Source organism: Scyliorhinus torazame, chromosome 23 (genome assembly GCF_047496885.1).
Source record: "Scyliorhinus torazame isolate Kashiwa2021f chromosome 23, sScyTor2.1, whole genome shotgun sequence".
Taxonomy (NCBI): domain Eukaryota; kingdom Metazoa; phylum Chordata; class Chondrichthyes; order Carcharhiniformes; family Scyliorhinidae; genus Scyliorhinus; species Scyliorhinus torazame.
In genome coordinates, this window is record NC_092729.1 from 3,599,981 (window position 1) to 3,620,976 (window position 20,996).

A 20,996-nucleotide genomic window follows, 5' to 3' on the forward strand; every position below is an offset into this window, starting at 1 on the left:
CCACACAGCCAGCACTGTCAGTGCTTCCACCACACAGCCAGCACTGTCAGTGCTCCCCACACAGCCAGCACTGTCAGTGCTCCACCCTCACAGCCAGCACTGTCAGTGCTTCCACCACACAGCCAGCACTGTCAGTGCTCCCCCACACAGCCAGCACTGTCAGTGATCCCCCCACACAGCCAGCACTGTCAGTTCTCCTCCCACACAGCCTGAACTGTCAGTGCTCCCCCACACAGCCAGCACTGTCAGTGCTCCCCACACAGCCAGCACTGTCAGTGCTCCCCCCCCCCACAGCCAACACTGTCAGTGCTCCCACACACCGCCAGCACTGACAGTGCTCCCCCACACAGCCAGCACTGTCAGTGCTCCCACCATACAGCCAGCACTGTCACTGCTCCCCCCACACAGCCAGCACTGTCAGTGTTCCCCACACAGCCAGCACTGTCAGTGCTCCCACCACACAGCCAGCACTGTCAGTGCTCCCACCACACAGCCAGCACTGTCAGTGCTCCCGCACACAGCCAGCGCTATCAGTGCTCCCCTCACACAGCCAGCACTGTCAGTGCTCCCACCACACAGCCAGCACTGTCAGTGCTCCCACCACACAGCCAGCACTGTCAGTTCTCCCCCACAAAGCCAGCACTGTCAGTGCTCCCCTACACAGCCAACACTGTCAGTGCTCCCCAACACAGCCAGCACTGCCAGTGCTCCCCCACTCAGCCAGCACCGTCAATGCTCCCCCCACACAGCCAGCACTGTCAGTGCTCCCCCACGCAGCCAGCACTGTCAGTGCTCCCCCCACACAGCCAGCACTGTCAGTGCTCGCCACACAGCCAGCACCGTCAGTGCTCCCCCACACAGCCAGCACTGTCAGTGCTCCCACCACACAGCCATCACTGTCAGTGCTCCCATCACGCAGCCAGCACTGTCTGTGCTCCCACCATAAAGCCGCACTGTCAGTGCACCCACCACACAGCCAGCACTGTCAGTGCTCCCACCCCTCAGCCAGCACTGTCAGTGCTCCCCCACACAGCCAGCACTGTTAGTGCTCCCACCACACAGCCAGCACTGCCAGAGCTCCCCCGACACAGCCAGCACTGTCAGTGCTCCCCCACACAGCCAGCACTGTCACTGCTCCACCCACACAGCCAGCACTGTCAGTGCTCCCCCACACAGTCAGCGCTGTCAGAGCTCCCCCCACACAGCCAGCACTGTCAGTGCTCCCCCCACACAGCCAGCACTGTCAGTTCTCCCACCACACAGCCAGCACTGGCAGTGCTCCGCCCACGCAGCCAGCACTGTCAGTGATCCCACCACAGAGCCAGCACTGTCAGTGCTCCCCCACACAGCCAGCACTGCCAGCGCTGCTCTTACACAGCCAGCAGTGTCAGTGTCCTCCCCCTTCACAGACAGCACTGTCAGTGCTCCCCCACACAGCCAGCACTGTCAGTGCTCCCCCCACACAGACAGCACTGTCAGTGCTCCCACCACAGAGCCATCTCTGTCAGTGCTCCCACCGCACAGCCAGCACTATCAGTGATCCCACCACACAGCCAGCAATGTCAGTGCTCCCCCCACACAGCCAGCACTGTCAGTGCTCCCCCACACACAGCCAGAACAGTCAGTGCTCCCCTACACAGCCAGAACTGACAGTGCTCCCACCACACAGCCAGCATTGCCTGTGCTCCCTCACACAGCCAGCACTGTCAGTGCTCCACCCCCACAGAGCCAGCACTGTAAGTGCTCCCCCACACAGCCAGCACTATCAGGGTTCCCCCCACACAGCCAGCAATGTCAGTGCTCCCAACACACAGCCAGCACTGTCAGTGGTCCCCCCACACAGCCAGCACTGTCAGTGCTCCCCCCACACAGCCAGCACTGTCAGTGCTCCCCCACACAGCCAGCACTGTCAGTGCTCCCCACACAGCCAGCACTGTCAGTGCTCCCCACACAGCAAGCTCTGTCAGTGCTCCGCACACACAGCCAGCACTGACAGTGCTCCCACCACACAGCCAGCACTGTCAATGCTCCGCCCACACAGCCAGCACTGTCAGTGCTCCACCCACACAGCCAGCACAGCCAATGCTCCCACTCACAGCCAGCACTGTCAGTGCTCCCACCACAAAGTCAGCTCTGTCAGTGCTCCCCAGATACAGCCAGCACTGTCAGTGCTCCCACCACACGCCCAGCACTGTCAGTGCTCCAACCACACAGCCAGCACTGTCAGTGCTCCCCCTACACAGACAGCACTGTCAGTGCTCCCCCCACACAGCCAGCACTGACAGTGCTCCCACCACTCAGCCAGCACTGTCAGCGCTCAGCCCACACAGCCAGCACTGGCAGTGCTACCACCACACAGCCAGCATTCTCAGTGCTCCCTCCACACAGCCAGAACTGTCAGTGCTCCCCCACACAGCCAGCACTGCCAGTGCTGCCACCCACACAGCCAGCACTGTCAGTGCTTCCCCCCACACAGGCAGCACTGTCAGTGCTCCCACCACACAGCCAGCACTGTTAGTTTTCTCACCACACAGCCAGCACTGTCAGTGCTCTCCCCACGCAGACAGCACTGTCAGTGCTCCCCCACACAGACAGCACTGTCAGTGCACCCCCCAGACAGCCAGCACTGTCAGTGCTCCCCACAGAGCCAACTCTGTCAGTGCTCCCACCACACAGCCACCACTGTCAGTGCTCCCCCACGCAGCCAGCACTGTCAGTGCTCTCACCACACAGCCAGCACTGTCAGTGCTCCCCCCACACAACCAGCACTGTCAGTGCTCCCGCCACACAGCCAGCACTGTCAGTGCTCCATCCACACAGCCAGCACTGTCAGGTCTCCCACCACACAGCCAGCACTGTCTGTGCTCCACACACAGCCAGCACTGTCAGTGCTCCCACCACACAGACAGCACTGCCAGTGCTCCCACCACACAGCCAGCACTGTCAGAGCTCCCACCACACAGCCAGCACTGTCAGTGCTCCCCACAGAGCCAACTCTGTCAGTGCTCCCACCACACAGCCACCACTGTCAGTGCTCCCCCACGCAGCCAGCACTGTCAGTGCTCTCACCACACAGCCAGCACTGTCAGTGCTCCCCCACACAGCCAGCACTGTCAGTGCTCCAGCCACACGGCCAGCACTGTCAGTGCCCACCCCACACAGCCAGCACTGTCAGTGCTCCCCCCACACACAGCCAGCAGTGTCAGTGCTCCCACCACACAGCCAGCACTGTCAGTGCTCCCCCACACAGCCAGCACTGTCAGTGTTCCCCACAGAGCCAGCACTGTCTGTGCTCCTCCCACACAGCCAGCACTGGCAGTGCTCTCACCACACAGCCAGCACGGTCACTGCTCCCCCCACACAGCCAGCACTGTCAGTGCTCCCACCACACAGCCAGCACTGCCAGTGATCACACCACACAGCCAGCACTGTCAGTGCTCCCCCCACACTCAGCCAGCACTGTCAGTGCTCCCCCACACAGCCAGCAATGTCAGTGCTCCCACCACACAGCCAACACTATCAGTGCTCTCACCATACTGCCTGCACTGTCAGTGCTCCCCCCACACAGCCAGCACTGTCTGTGCTCCCCACACAGCCAGCACTGTCAGTGCTCTCACCATACTGCCTGCACTGTCAGTGCTCCCACCACACAGCCAGCACTGTCAGTGCTCCCCCTACACAGACAGCACTGTCAGTGCTCCCCCCACACAGCCAGCACTGTTAGTTCTCTCACCACACAGCCAGCACTGTCAGTGCTCTCCCCACGCAGACAGCACTGTCAGTGCTCCCCCACACAGACAGCACTGTCAGTGCTCCCCCCAGACAGCCAGCACTGTCAGTGCTCCCCACAGAGCCAACTCTGTCAGTGCTCCCACCACACAGCCACCACTGTCAGTGCTCCCCCACGCAGCCAGCACTGTCAGTGCTCTCACCACACAGCCAGCACTGCCAGTGCTCCCACCACACAGCCAGCACTGTCAGAGCTCCCACCACACAGCCAGCACTGTCAGTGCTCCCCACAGAGCCAACTCTGTCAGTGCTCCCACCACACAGCCACCACTGTCAGTGCTCCCCCACGCAGCCAGCACTGTCAGTGCTCTCACCACACAGCCAGCACTGTCAGTGCTACCCCCACACAGCCAGCACTGTCAGTGCTCCAGCCACACGGCCAGCACTGTCAGTGCCCACCCCACACAGCCAGCACTGTCAGTGCTCCCCCCACACACAGCCAGCAGTGTCAGTGCTCCCACCACACAGCCAGCACTGTCAGTGCTCCCCCACACAGCCAGCACTGTCAGTGCTCCCCACAGAGCCAGCACTGTCTGTGCTCCTCCCACACAGCCAGCACTGGCAGTGCTCTCACCACACAGCCAGCACGGTCACTGCTCCCCCCACACAGCCAGCACTGTCAGTGCTCCCACCACACAGCCAGCACTGCCAGTGATCACACCACACAGCCAGCACTGTCAGTGCTCCCCCCACACTCAGCCAGCACTGTCAGTGCTCCCCCACACAGCCAGCAATGTCAGTGCTCCCACCACACAGCCAACACTATCAGTGCTCTCACCATACTGCCTGCACTGTCAGTGCTCCCCCCACACAGCCAGCACTGTCTGTGCTCCCCACACAGCCAGCACTGTCAGTGCTCTCACCATACTGCCTGCACTGTCAGTGCTCCCACCACACAGCCAGCACTGTCAGTGCTCCCCCCACACAGCCAGCACTGTCAGTGCTTCCACCACACAGCCAGCACTGTCAGTGCTCCCCACACAGCCAGCACTGTCAGTGCTCCACCCTCACAGCCAGCACTGTCAGTGCTTCCACCACACAGCCAGCACTGTCAGTGCTCCCCACACAGCCAGCACTGTCAGTGATCCCCCCACACAGCCAGCACTGTCAGTTCTCCTCCCACACAGCCTGAACTGTCAGTGCTCCCCCACACAGCCAGCACTGTCAGTGCTCCCCACACAGCCAGCACTGTCAGTGCTCCCCCACACAGCCAGCACTGTCAGTGCTCCCTCCCCACACAGCCAGCACTGTCAGTGCTCCCCCCACACAGCCAGCACTGCCAGTGCTCCCAGCACACAGCCAGCACTGTCAGTGCTGCCACCACACAGCCTGCACTGTCAGTGCTCCCCACAGATCCAACACTGTCAGTGCTCCCACCACAGAGCCAGCACTGTCAGTGCTCCCCCCACGCAGCCAGCACTGTCAGTGCTTCCCCCACACAGCCAGCAGTGTCAGTGCTCCCCCACACAGCCAGCACTGTCAGTGCTCCCCCACACAGCCAACACTGTCAGTGTTCCCACCACACATCTAGCACTGTCAGTGCTCCCACACAGCCAGCACTGTCAGTGCTCCCGCCACACAGACAGCACTGTCAGTGTTCCCACCACACATCTAGCACTGTCAGTGCTCCCCGCACAGCCAGCACTGTCAGTGCTCCCCCCACACTGCCAGCACTGTCAGTGCAGCCCCCCACACAGCCAGCTCAGTCAGTGCTCCCCTACACAGCCAGCACTGTCCGTGCTCCCCACACAGCCAGCACTGTCAGTGCTCCCCACACAGCCAGCGCTGTCAGTGCTCCCCCACACAGCCAGCACTGTCAGAGCTCCCACCCCACACAGCCAGCACTGTCCGTGCTCCCCCCACACAGTCGGCACTGCCAGTGCTCCCACCACACAGCCAGCACTGTCAGTGCTCCCACCATACAGCCAGCACTGTCAGTGCCCCCAACCCACACAGCCAGCACTATCAGTGCTCCCACCACACAGCCAGCACTGCCAGTGCTCCCACCACAGCCAGCACTGTCAGTGCTCCCACCACACAGCCAGCACTGTCAGTGCTCCCACCACACAGCCAGCAATGTCAGTGCTACCCCACACAGCCAGCACTGTCAGTGCTACCACCACACAGCCAGCACTGCCTGTTCTCCCACCACACATCTAGCACTGTCAGTGCTCCCCACAGAGCCAGCACTGTCAGTGCTCCCGCCACACAGACAGCACTGTCAGTGCTCCCACCACACAGCCAGCACTTTCAGTGCTCCCCACACAGCCAGCTCTGTCAGAGCTCCCCACACAGCCAGCACTATTCGTGCTCCCCACAAGCCAGCCCTGTCAGTGCTCCCACCACACAGTCAGCACTGTCAGTGCTCCCACCACACAGCCAGCACTGCCAGTGCTCACCCACACAGCCAGTACTGTCAGTGCACCCCCCACACAGCCTGCACTGTCAGTGCTCCCAATACAGCCAGCACTGTCAATGCTCCCCCACATTGCCAGCACTGCCAGTGCTCCCACCACACAGCCAGCACTGTCAGTGCTCCCAGCACACAGCAAGCACTGTCAGTGCTCCCACCACACAGCCAGCACTGTCAGTGCTCCCATACAGTCAGCACTGCCAGTGCTCCCACCACACAGCCAGCACTGCCAGTGCTCCCACCACAGCCAGCACTGTCAGTGCTCCCACCACACAGCCAGCATTCTCAGTGCTCCCCCCACACAGCCAGCACTGTCAGTGCTCCCACTTAACAGCCAGCGCTGTCAGTGCTCCCCCCACATAGCCAGCACTGTCAGTGCTCCCCCCACACAGCCAGCACTGTCAGTGCTCTCCCCACACAGCCAGCAGTGTCAGTGCTCCCACACACAGCCAGCACTGTCAGTGCTCCCCCCACACAGCCAGCACTGTCAGTGCTCCCCCCACACAGCCAGCACAGCCAATGCTCCCACTCACAGCCAGCACTGTCAGTGCTCCCACCACATAGCCAGCACTGTCAGTGCTCCCTCCACACAGCCAGAACTGTCAGTGCTCCCCCACACAGCCAGCACTGTCAGTGCTGCCACCCACACAGCCAGCACTGTCAGTGCTTCCCCCCACACAGGCAGCACTGTCAGTGCTCCCACCACACAGCCAGCACTGTCAGTGCTTCCCCCACACAGCCAGCACTGTCAGTGTTCCCACCACACATCTAGCACTGTCAGTGCTCCCCACACAGCCAGCACTGTCAGTGCTCCCGCCACACAGACAGCACTGTCTGTGTTCCCACCACACATCTAGCACTGTCAGTGCTCCCCGCACAGCCAGCACTGTCAGTGCTCCCCCACACTGCCAGCACTGTCAGTGCTCCCCCCACACAACCAGCTCTGTCAGTGCTCCCACCACACAGACAGCACTGCCAGTGCTCCCACCACACAGCCAGCACTGTCAGAGCTCCCACCACACAGCCAGCACTGTCAGTGCTCCCCACAGAGCCAACTCTGTCAGAGCTCCCACCACACAGCCACCACTGTCAGTGCTCCCCCACGCAGCCAGCACTGTCAGTGCTCTCACCACACAACCAGCACTGTCAGTGCTCCCCCCACACAGCCAGCACTGTCAGTGCTCCCTCCACACAGCCAGAACTGTCAGTGCTCCCCCACACAGCCAGCACTGTCAGTGCTGCCACCCACACAGCCAGCACTGTCAGTGCTTCCCCCCACACAGGCAGCACTGTCAGTGCTCCCACCACACAGCCAGCACTGTCAGTGCTTCCCCCACACAGCCAGCACTGTCAGTGTTCCCACCACACATCTAGCACTGTCAGTGCTCCCCACACAGCCAGCACTGTCAGTGCTCCCGCCACACAGACAGCACTGTCTGTGTTCCCACCACACATCTAGCACTGTCAGTGCTCCCCGCACAGCCAGCACTGTCAGTGCTCCCCCACACTGCCAGCACTGTCAGTGCTCCCCCCACACAACCAGCTCTGTCAGTGCTCCCACCACACAGACAGCACTGCCAGTGCTCCCACCACACAGCCAGCACTGTCAGAGCTCCCACCACACAGCCAGCACTGTCAGTGCTCCCCACAGAGCCAACTCTGTCAGAGCTCCCACCACACAGCCACCACTGTCAGTGCTCCCCCACGCAGCCAGCACTGTCAGTGCTCTCACCACACAACCAGCACTGTCAGTGCTCCCCCCACACAGCCAGCACTGTCAGTGCTCCCGCCACACAGCCAGCACTGTCAGTGCTCCCCCCACACAGCCAGCACTGTCAGTGCTCCCCCCACACACAGCCAGCACTGTCAGTGCTCTCACCACACAGCCAGCACTGTCAGTGCTCCCCCATACAGCCAGCACTGTCAGTGCTCCCCACAGAGCCAGCACTGTCTGTGCTCCTCCCACACAGCCAGCACTGTCAGTGCTCTCACCACACAGCCAGCACGGTCACTGCTCCCCCACACAGCCAGCACTGTCAGTGCTCCCACCACACAGCCAGCACTGCCAGTGATCACACCACACAGCCAGCACTGTCAGTGCTCCCCCCACACTCAGCCAGCACTGTCAGTGCTCGCCCACACAGCCAGCAATGTCAGTGCTCCCACCACACAGCCAACACTATCAGTGCTCTCACCATACTGCCTGCACTGTCAGTGCTCCCCCCACACAGCCAGCACTGTCTGTGCTCCCCACACAGCCAGCACTGTCAGTGCTCTCACCATACTGCCTGCACTGTCAGTGCTCCTACCACACAGCCAGCACTGTCAGTGCTCCCCCCACACAGCCAGCACTGTCAGTGCTCCCCCACACAGCCAGCACTGTCAGTGCTCCACCCTCACAGCCAGCACTGTCAGTGCTTCCACCACACAGCCAGCACTGTCAGTGCTCCCCCACACAGCCAGCACTGTCAGTGCTCCACCCTCACAGCCAGCACTGTCAGTGCTTCCACCACACAGCCAGCACTGTCAGTGCTCCCCACACAGCCAGCACTGTCAGTGCTCCACCCACACAGCCAGCTCAGTCAGTGCTCCCCTACACAGCCAGCACTGTCCGTGCTCCCCACACAGCCAGCACTGTCAGTGCTCCCCACACAGCCAGCGCTGTCAGTGCTCCCCCACACAGCCAGCACTGTCAGAGCTCCCACCCCACACAGCCAGCACTGTCCGTGCTCCCCCCACACAGTCGGCACTGCCAGTGCTCCCACCACACAGCCAGCTCAGTCAGTGCTCCCCCACATAGCCAGCACTGTCAGTGCTCCCCCCACACAGCCAGCACTGTCAGTGCTCTCCCCACACAGCCAGCAGTGTCAGTGCTCCCACACACAGCCAGCACTGTCAGTGCTCTCCCCACACAGCCAGCAGTGTCAGTGCTCCCACCACACAGCCAGCACTGCCAGTGCTCCCACCACAGCCAGCACTGTCAGTGCTCCCACCACACAGCCAGCACTGTCAGTGCTCCCCCACACAGCCAGCACTGTCAGTGCTACCACCACACAGCCAGCACTGCCTGTGCTCCCACCACACATCTAGCACTGTCAGTGCTCCCCACAGAGCCAGCACTGTCAGTGCTCCCGCCACACAGACAGCACTGTCAGTGCTCCCACCACACAGCCAGCACTTTCAGTGCTCCCCACACAGCCAGCTCTGTCAGAGCTCCCCACACAGCCAGCACTATTCGTGCTCCCCACAAGCCAGCCCTGTCAGTGCTCCCACCACACAGTCAGCACTGTCAGTGCTCCCACCACACAGCCAGCACTGCCAGTGCTCACCCACACAGCCAGTACTGTCAGTGCACCCCCCACACAGCCTGCACTGTCAGTGCTCCCAATACAGCCAGCACTGTCAATGCTCCCCCACATTGCCAGCACTGCCAGTGCTCCCACCACACAGCCAGCACTGTCAGTGCTCCCAGCACACAGCAAGCACTGTCAGTGCTCCCACCACACAGCCAGCACTGTCAGTGCTCCCATACAGTCAGCACTGCCAGTGCTCCCACCACACAGCCAGCACTGCCAGTGCTCCCACCACAGCCAGAACTGTCAGTGCTCCCACCACACAGCCAGCATTCTCAGTGCTCCCCCCACACAGCCAGCACTGTCAGTGCTCCCACTTAACAGCCAGCGCTGTCAGTGCTCCCCCCACATAGCCAGCACTGTCAGTGCTCCCCCCACACAGCCAGCACTGTCAGTGCTCTCCCCACACAGCCAGCAGTGTCAGTGCTCCCACACACAGCCAGCACTGTCAGTGCTCCCCCCACACAGCCAGCACTGTCAGTGCTCCCCCCACACAGCCAGCACAGCCAATGCTCCCACTCACAGCCAGCACTGTCAGTGCTCCCACCACATAGCCAGCACTGTCAGTGCTCCCTCCACACAGCCAGAACTGTCAGTGCTCCCCCACACAGCCAGCACTGTCAGTGCTGCCACCCACACAGCCAGCACTGTCAGTGCTTCCCCCCACACAGGCAGCACTGTCAGTGCTCCCACCACACAGCCAGCACTGTCAGTTCTCTCACCACACAGCCAGCACTGTCAGTGCTCCCCCCACGCAGACAGCACTGTCAGTGCTCCCCCACACAGACAGCACTGTCAGTGCTCCCCCACACAGCCAGCACAGCCAATGCTCCCACTCACAGCCAGCACTGTCAGTGCTCCCACCACAAAGTCAGCTCTGTCAGTGCTCCCCAGATACAGCCAGCACTGTCAGTGCTCAGCCCACACAGCCAGCACTGGCAGTGCTACCACCACACAGCCAGCATTCTCAGTGCTCCCTCCACACAGCCAGAACTGTCAGTGCTCCCCCACACAGCCAGCACTGTCAGTGCTGCCACCCACACAGCCAGCACTGTCAGTGCTTCCCCCCACAGAGGCAGCACTGTCAGTGCTCCCACCACACAGCCAGCACTGTCAGTTCTCTCACCACACAGCCAGCACTGTCAGTGCTCCCCCCACACAGACAGCACTGTCAGTGCTCCCCCACACAGACAGCACTGTCAGTGCTCCCCCACACAGCCAGCACTCCCTGTGCTCCATCCACACAGCCAGCACTGTCAGGTCTCCCACCACACAGCCAGCACTGTCTGTGCTCCACACACAGCCAGCACTGTCAGTGCTCCCCCACACAGCCAGCACTGTCAGTGCTCCCCTCACACACAGCCAGCACTGTCAGTGCTCCCACCACACAGACAGCACTGCCAGTGCTCCCACCACACAGCCAGCACTGTCAGAGCTCCCACCACACAGCCAGCACTGTCAGTGCTCCCCACAGAGCCAACTCTGTCAGTGCTCCCACCACACAGCCACCACTGTCAGTGCTCCCCCACGCAGCCAGCACTGTCAGTGCTCTCACCACACAGCCAGCACTGTCAGTGCTCCCCCCACACAGCCAGCACTGTCAGTGCTCCCGCCACACAGCCAGCACTGTCAGTGCTCCCCCCAAACAGCCAGCACTGTCAGTGCTCCCCCCCACACACAGCCAGCAGTGTCAGTGCTCTCACCACACAGCCAGCACTGTCAGTGCTCCCCCACACAGCCAGCACTGTCAGTGCTCCCCACAGAGCCAGCACTGTCTGTGCTCCTCCCACACAGCCAGCACTGTCAGTGCTCTCACCACACAGCCAGCACGGTCACTGCTCCCCCCACACAGCCAGCACTGTCAGTGCTCCCACCACACAGCCAGCACTGCCAGTGATCACACCACACTGCCAGCACTGTCAGTGCTCCCCCCACACTCAGCCAGCACTGTCAGTGCTCCCCCACACAGCCAGCAATGTCAGTGCTCCCACCACACAGCCAACACTATCAGTGCTCTCAACACACTGCTTGCACTGTCAGTGCTCCCCCCCACACAGCCAGCACTGTCTGTGCTCCCCACACAGCCAGCACTGTCAGTGCTCTCACCATACTGCCTGCACTGTCAGTGCTCCCACCACACAGCCAGCACTGTCAGTGCTCCCCCACACAGCCAGCACTGTCAGTGCTCCCCCCCACAGCCAGCACTGTCAGTGCTCCCCACACAGCCAGCACTGTCAGTGCTCCACCCTCACAGCCAGCACTGTCAGTGCTTCCACCACACAGCCAGCACTGTCAGTGCTCCCCCACAGAGCCAGCACTGTCAGTGATCCCACCACACAGCCAGCACTGTCAGTTCTCCTCCCACACAGCCTGAACTGTCAGTGCTCCCCCACACAGCCAGCACTGTCAGCGCTCCCCACACAGCCAGCACTGTCAGTGCTCCCCCACACAGCCAGCACTGTCAGTGCTCCCTCCCCACACAGCCAGCACTGTCAGTGCTCCCCCACACAGCCAGCACTGCCAGTGCTCCCAGCACACAGCCAGCACTGTCAGTGCTCCCACCACACAGACAGCACTGTCAGTGCTCCCCACAGAGCCAACACTGTCAGTGCTCCCACCACAGAGCCAGCACTGTCATTGCTCCCCCCACGCAGCCAGCACTGTCAGTGCTTCCCCCACACAGCCAGCAGTGTCAGTGCTCCTCCACACAGCGAGCACTGTCAGTGCTCTCCCACACAGCCAACACTGTCAGTTCTCTCACCACACAGCCAGCACTGTCAGTGCTTTCCCCACACAGCCAGCACTGTCAGTGTTCCCACCACACATCTAGCACTGTCAGTGCTCCCCACACAGCCAGCACTGTCAGTGCTCCCGCCACACAGACAGCACTGTCTGTGTTCCCACCACACATCTAGCACTGTCAGTGCTCCCCGCACAGCCAGCACTGTCAGTGCTCCCCCCACACTGCCAGCACTGTCAGTGCTCCCCCCACACAACCAGCTCTGTCAGTGCTCCCACCACACAGACAGCACTGCCAGTGCTCCCACCACACACCCAGCACTGTCAGAGCTCCCAACACACAGCCAGCACTGTCAGTGCTCCCCACAGAGCCAACTCTGTCAGAGCTCCCACCACACAGCCACCACTGTCAGTGCTCCCCCACGCAGCCAGCACTGTCAGTGCTCTCACCACACAACCAGCACTGTCAGTGCTCCCCCCACACAGCCAGCACTGTCAGTGCTCCCGCCACACAGCCAGCACTGTCAGTGCTCCCCCCACACAGCCAGCACTGTCAGTGCTCCCCCCACACACAGCCAGCAGTGTCAGTGCTCTCACCACACAGCCAGCACTGTCAGTGCTCCCCATACAGCCAGCACTGTCAGTGCTCCCCACAGAGCCAGCACTGTCTGTGCTCCTCCCACACAGCCAGCACTGTCAGTGCTCTCACCACACAGCCAGCACGGTCACTGCTCCCCCACACAGCCAGCACTGTCAGTGCTCCCACCACACAGCCAGCACTGCCAGTGATCACACCACACAGCCAGCACTGTCAGTGCTCCCCCCACACTCAGCCAGCACTGTCAGTGCTCGCCCACACAGCCAGCAATGTCAGTGCTCCCACCACAATGCCAACACTATCAGTGCTCTCACCATACTGCCTGCACTGTCAGTGCTCCCCCCACACAGCCAGCACTGTCTGTGCTCCCCACACAGCCAGCACTGTCAGTGCTCTCACCATACTGCCTGCACTGTTAGTGCTCCTACCACACAGCCAGCACTGTCAGTGCTCCCCCCACACAGCCAGCACTGTCAGTGCTCCCCCACACAGCCAGCACTGTCAGTGCTCCACCCTCACAGCCAGCACTGTCAGTGCTCCCACCACACAGCCAGCACTGTCAGTGCTCCCCCACACAGCCAGCACTGTCAGTGCTCCACCCTCACAGCCAGCACTGTCAGTGCTTCCACCACACAGCCAGCACTGTCAGTGCTCCCCACACAGCCAGCACTGTCAGTGCTCCACCCACACAGCCAGCTCAGTCAGTGCTCCCCTACACAGCCAGCACTGTCCGTGCTCCCCACACAGCCAGCACTGTCAGTGCTCCCCACACAGCCAGCGCTGTCAGTGCTCCCCCACACAGCCAGCACTGTCAGAGCTCCCACCCCACACAGCCAGCACTGTCCGTGCTCCCCCCACACAGTCGGCACTGCCAGTGCTCCCACCACACAGCCAGCACTGTCAGTGCTCCCACCATACAGCCAGCACTGTCAGTGCCCCCAACCCACACAGCCAGCACTATCAGTGCTCCCACACAGCCAGCACTGCCAGTGCTCCCACCACACAGCCAGCACTGCCAGTGCTCCCACCACAGCCAGCACTGTCAGTGCTCCCACCACACAGCCAGCACTGTCAGTGCTCCCCCACACAGCCAGCACTGTCAGTGCTACCACCACACAGCCAGCACTGCCTGTGCTCCCACCACACATCTAGCACTGTCAGTGCTCCCCACAGAGCCAGCACTGTCAGTGCTCCCGCCACACAGACAGCACTGTCAGTGCTCCCACCACACAGCCAGCACTTTCAGTGCTCCCCACACAGCCAGCTCTGTCAGAGCTCCCCACACAGCCAGCACTATTCGTGCTCCCCACAAGCCAGCCCTGTCAGTGCTCCCACCACACAGTCAGCACTGTCAGTGCTCCCACCACACAGCCAGCACTGCCAGTGCTCACCCACACAGCCAGTACTGTCAGTGCACCCCCCACACAGCCTGCACTGTCAGTGCTCCCAATACAGCCAGCACTGTCAATGCTCCCCCACATTGCCAGCACTGCCAGTGCTCCCACCACACAGCCAGCACTGTCAGTGCTCCCAGCACACAGCAAGCACTGTCAGTGCTCCCACCACACAGCCAGCACTGTCAGTGCTCCCATACAGTCAGCACTGCCAGTGCTCCCACCACACAGCCAGCACTGCCAGTGCTCCCACCACAGCCAGAACTGTCAGTGCTCCCACCACACAGCCAGCATTCTCAGTGCTCCCCCCACACAGCCAGCACTGTCAGTGCTCCCACTTAACAGCCAGCGCTGTCAGTGCTCCCCCCACATAGCCAGCACTGTCAGTGCTCCCCCCACACAGCCAGCACTGTCAGTGCTCTCCCCACACAGCCAGCAGTGTCAGTGCTCCCACACACAGCCAGCACTGTCAGTGCTCCCCCCACACAGCCAGCACTGTCAGTGCTCCCCCCACACAGCCAGCACAGCCAATGCTCCCACTCACAGCCAGCACTGTCAGTGCTCCCACCACATAGCCAGCACTGTCAGTGCTCCCTCCACACAGCCAGAACTGTCAGTGCTCCCCCACACAGCCAGCACTGTCAGTGCTGCCACCCACACAGCCAGCACTGTCAGTGCTTCCCCCCACACAGGCAGCACTGTCAGTGCTCCCACCACACAGCCAGCACTGTCAGTTCTCTCACCACACAGCCAGCACTGTCAGTGCTCCCCCCACGCAGACAGCACTGTCAGTGCTCCCCCACACAGACAGCACTGTCAGTGCTCCCCCACACAGCCAGCACAGCCAATGCTCCCACTCACAGCCAGCACTGTCAGTGCTCCCACCACAAAGTCAGCTCTGTCAGTGCTCCCCAGATACAGCCAGCACTGTCAGTGCTCAGCCCACACAGCCAGCACTGGCAGTGCTACCACCACACAGCCAGCATTCTCAGTGCTCCCTCCACACAGCCAGAACTGTCAGTGCTCCCCCACACAGCCAGCACTGTCAGTGCTGCCACCCACACAGCCAGCACTGTCAGTGCTTCCCCCCACAGAGGCAGCACTATCAGTGCTCCCACCACACAGCCAGCACTGTCAGTTCTCTCACCACACAGCCAGCACTGTCAGTGCTCCCCCCACACAGACAGCACTGTCAGTGCTCCCCCACACAGACAGCACTGTCAGTGCTCCCCCACACAGCCAGCACTCCCTGTGCTCCATCCACACAGCCAGCACTGTCAGGTCTCCCACCACACAGCCAGCACTGTCTGTGCTCCACACACAGCCAGCACTGTCAGTGCTCCCCCACACAGCCAGCACTGTCAGTGCTCCCCTCACACACAGCCAGCACTGTCAGTGCTCCCACCACACAGACAGCACTGCCAGTGCTCCCACCACACAGCCAGCACTGTCAGAGCTCCCACCACACAGCCAGCACTGTCAGTGCTCCCCACAGAGCCAACTCTGTCAGTGCTCCCACCACACAGCCACCACTGTCAGTGCTCCCCCACGCAGCCAGCACTGTCAGTGCTCTCACCACACAGCCAGCACTGTCAGTGCTCCCCCCACACAGCCAGCACTGTCAGTGCTCCCGCCACACAGCCAGCACTGTCAGTGCTCCCCCCAAACAGCCAGCACTGTCAGTGCTCCCCCCACACACAGCCAGCAGTGTCAGTGCTCTCACCACACAGCCAGCACTGTCAGTGCTCCCCCACACAGCCAGCACTGTCAGTGCTCCCCACAGAGCCAGCACTGTCTGTGCTCCTCCCACACAGCCAGCACTGTCAGTGCTCTCACCACACAGCCAGCACGGTCACTGCTCCCCCCACACAGCCAGCACTGTCAGTGCTCCCACCACACAGCCAGCACTGCCAGTGATCACACCACACTGCCAGCACTGTCAGTGCTCCCCCCACACTCAGCCAGCACTGTCAGTGCTCCCCCACACAGCCAGCAATGTCAGTGCTCCCACCACACAGCCAACACTATCAGTGCTCTCAACACACTGCTTGCACTGTCAGTGCTCCCCCCCACACAGCCAGCACTGTCTGTGCTCCCCACACAGCCAGCACTGTCAGTGCTCTCACCATACTGCCTGCACTGTCAGTGCTCCCACCACACAGCCAGCACTGTCAGTGCTCCCCCACACAGCCAGCACTGTCAGTGCTCCCCCCCACAGCCAGCACTGTCAGTGCTCCCCACACAGCCAGCACTGTCAGTGCTCCACCCTCACAGCCAGCACTGTCAGTGCTTCCAACACACAGCCAGCACTGTCAGTGCTCCCCCACAGAGCCAGCACTGTCAGTGATCCCACCACACAGCCAGCACTGTCAGTTCTCCTCCCACACAGCCTGAACTGTCAGTGCTCCCCCACACAGCCAGCACTGTCAGCGCTCCCCACACAGCCAGCACTGTCAGTGCTCCCCCACACAGCCAGCACTGTCAGTGCTCCCTCCCCACACAGCCAGCACTGTCAGTGCTCCCCCACACAGCCAGCACTGCCAGTGCTCCCAGCACACAGCCAGCACTGTCAGTGCTCCCACCACACAGACAGCACTGTCAGTGCTCCCCACAGAGCCAACACTGTCAGTGCTCCCACCACAGAGCCAGCACTGTCATTGCTCCCCCCACGCAGCCAGCACTGTCAGTGCTTCCCCCACACAGCCAGCAGTGTCAGTGCTCCTCCACACAGCGAGCACTGTCAGTGCTCTCCCACACAGCCAACACTGTCAGTTCTCTCACCACACAGCCAGCACTGTCAGTGCTTTCGCCACACAGCCAGCACTGTCAGTGTTCCCACCACACATCTAGCACTGTCAGTGCTCCCCACACAGCCAGCACTGTCAGTGCTCCCGCCACACAGACAGCACTGTCTGTGTTCCCACCACACATCTAGCACTGTCAGTGCTCCCCGCACAGCCAGCACTGTCAGTGCTCCCCCCACACTGCCAGCACTGTCAGTGCTCCCCCCACACAACCAGCTCTGTCAGTGCTCCCACCACACAGACAGCACTGCCAGTGCTCCCACCACACAGCCAGCACTGTCAGAGCTCCCAACACACAGCCAGCACTGTCAGTGCTCCCCACAGAGCCAACTCTGTCAGAGCTCCCACCACACAGCCACCACTGTCAGTGCTCCCCCACGCAGCCAGCACTGTCAGTGCTCTCACCACACAACCAGCACTGTCAGTGCTCCCCCCACACAGCCAGCACTGTCAGTGCTCCCGCCACACAGCCAGCACTGTCAGTGCTCCCCCCACACAGCCAGCACTGTCAGTGCTCCCCCCACACACAGCCAGCAGTGTCAGTGCTCTCACCACACAGCCAGCACTGTCAGTGCTCCCCATACAGCCAGCACTGTCAGTGCTCCCCACAGAGCCAGCACTGTCTGTGCTCCTCCCACACAGCCAGCACTGTCAGTGCTCTCACCACACAGCCAGCACGGTCACTGCTCCCCCACACAGCCAGCACTGTCAGTGCTCCCACCACACAGCCAGCACTGCCAGTGATCACACCACACAGCCAGCACTGTCAGTGCTCCCCCCACACTCAGCCAGCACTGTCAGTGCTCGCCCACACAGCCAGCAATGTCAGTGCTCCCACCACACAGCCAACACTATCAGTGCTCTCACCATACTGCCTGCACTGTCAGTGCTCCCCCCACACAGCCAGCACTGTCTGTGCTCCCCACACAGCCAGCACTGTCAGTGCTCTCACCATACTGCCTGCACTGTCAGTGCTCCTACCACACAGCCAGCACTGTCAGTGCTCCCCCCACACAGCCAGCACTGTCAGTGCTCCCCCACACAGCCAGCACTGTCAGTGCTCCACCCTCACAGCCAGCACTGTCAGTGCTCCCACCACACAGCCAGCACTGTCAGTGCTCCCCCACACAGCCAGCACTGTCAGTGCTCCACCCTCACAGCCAGCACTGTCAGTGCTTCCACCACACAGCCAGCACTGTCAGTGCTCCCCACACAGCCAGCACTGTCAGTGCTCCACCCACACAGCCAGCTCAGTCAGTGCTCCCCTACACAGCCAGCACTGTCCGTGCTCCCCACACAGCCAGCACTGTCAGTGCTCCCCACACAGCCAGCGCTGTCAGTGCTCCCCCACACAGCCAGCACTGTCAGAGCTCCCACCCCACACAGCCAGCACTGTCCGTGCTCCCCCCACACAGTCGGCACTGCCAGTGCTCCCACCACACAGCCAGCACTGTCAGTGCTCCCACCATACAGCCAGCACTGTCAGTGCCCCCAACCCACACAGCCAGCACTATCAGTGCTCCCACACAGCCAGCACTGCCAGTGCTCCCACCACACAGCCAGCACTGCCAGTGCTCCCACCACAGCCAGCACTGTCAGTGCTCCCACCACACAGCCAGCACTGTCAGTGCTCCCCCACACAGCCAGCACTGTCAGTGCTACCACCACACAGCCAGCACTGCCTGTGCTCCCACCACACATCTAGCACTGTCAGTGCTCCCCACAGAGCCAGCACTGTCAGTGCTCCCGCCACACAGACAGCACTGTCAGTGCTCCCACCACACAGCCAGCACTTTCAGTGCTCCCCACACAGCCAGCTCTGTCAGAGCTCCCCACACAGCCAGCACTGTTCGTGCTCCCCACAAGCCAGCCCTGTCAGTGCTCCCACCACACAGTCAGCACTGTCAGTGCTCCCACCACACAGCCAGCACTGCCAGTGCTCACCCACACAGCCAGTACTGTCAGTGCACCCCCCACACAGCCTGCACTGTCAGTGCTCCCAATACAGCCAGCACTGTCAATGCTCCCCCACATTGCCAGCACTGCCAGTGCTCCCACCACACAGCCAGCACTGTCAGTGCTCCCAGCACACAGCAAGCACTGTCAGTGCTCCCACCACACAGCCAGCACTGTCAGTGCTCCCATACAGTCAGCACTGCCAGTGCTCCCACCACACAGCCAGCACTGCCAGTGCTCCCACCACAGCCAGCACTGTCAGTGCTCCCACCACACAGCCAGCATTCTCAGTGCTCCCCCCACACAGCCAGCACTGTCAGTGCTCCCACTTAACAGCCAGCGCTGTCAGTGCTCCCCCCACATAGCCAGCACTGTCAGTGCTCCCCCCACACAGCCAGCACTGTCAGTGCTCTCCCCACACAGCCAGCAGTGTCAGTGCTCCCACACACAGCCAGCACTGTCAGTGCTCCCCCCACACAGCCAGCACTGTCAGTGCTCCCCCCACACAGCAAGCTCTGTCAGTGCTCCCCACACACAGCCAGCACTGACAGTGCTCCCACCACATAGCCAGCACTGTCAGTGCTCCCTCCATACAGCCAGAACTGTCAGTGCTCCCCCACACAGCCAGCACTGTCAGTGCTGCCACCCACACAGCCAGCACTGTCAGTGCTTCCCCCCACACAGGCAGCACTGTCAGTGCTCCCACCACACAGCCAGCACTGTCAGTTCTCTCACCACACAGCCAGCACTGTCAGTGCTCCCCCCACGCAGACAGCACTGTCAGTGCTCCCCCACACAGACAGCACTGTCAGTGCTCCCCCCACACAGCCAGCACAGCCAATGCTCCCACTCACAGCCAGCACTGTCAGTGCTCCCACCACAAAGTCAGCTCTGTCAGTGCTCCCCAGATACAGCCAGCACTGTCAGTGCTCAGCCCACACAGCCAGCACTGGCAGTGCTACCACCACACAGCAAGCATTCTCAGTGCTCGCTCCACACAGCCAGAACTGTCAGTGCTCCCCCACACAGCCAGCACTGTCAGTGCTGCCACCCACACAGCCAGCACTGTCAGTGCTTCCCCCCACAGAGGCAGCACTGTCAGTGCTCCCCCACACAGCCAGCACTGTCAGTTCTCTCACCACACAGCCAGCACTGTCAGTGCTCCCCCCACACTCAGCCAGCACTGTCAGTGCTCCCCCCACACTCAGCCAGCACTGTCAGTGCTCGCGCACACAGCCAGCAATGTCAGTGCTCCCACCACAATGCCAACACTATCAGTGCTCTCACCATACTGCCTGCACTGTCAGTGCTCCCCCCACACAGCCAGCACTGTCTGTGCTCCCCACACAGCCAGCACTGTCAGTGCTCTCACCATACTGCCTGCACTGTTAGTGCTCCTACCACACAGCCAGCACTGTCAGTGCTCCCCCCACACAGCCAGCACTGTCAGTGCTCCCCCACACAGCCAGCACTGTCAGTGCTCCACCCTCACAGCCAGCACTGTCAGTGCTCCCACCACACAGCCAGCACTGTCAGTGCTCCCCCACACAGCCAGCACTGTCAGTGCTCCACCCTCACAGCCAGCACTGTCAGTGCTTCCACCACACAGCCAGCACTGTCAGTGCTCCCCACACAGCCAGCACTGTCAGTGCTCCACCCACACAGCCAGCTCAGTCAGTGCTCCCCTACACAGCCAGCACTGTCCGTGCTCCCCACACAGCCAGCACTGTCAGTGCTCCCCACACAGCCAGCGCTGTCAGTGCTCCCCCACACAGCCAGCACTGTCAGAGCTCCCACCCCACACAGCCAGCACTGTCCGTGCTCCCCCCACACAGTCGGCACTGCCAGTGCTCCCACCACACAGCCAGCACTGTCAGTGCTCCCACCATACAGCCAGCACTGTCAGTGCCCCCAACCCACACAGCCAGCACTATCAGTGCTCCCACACAG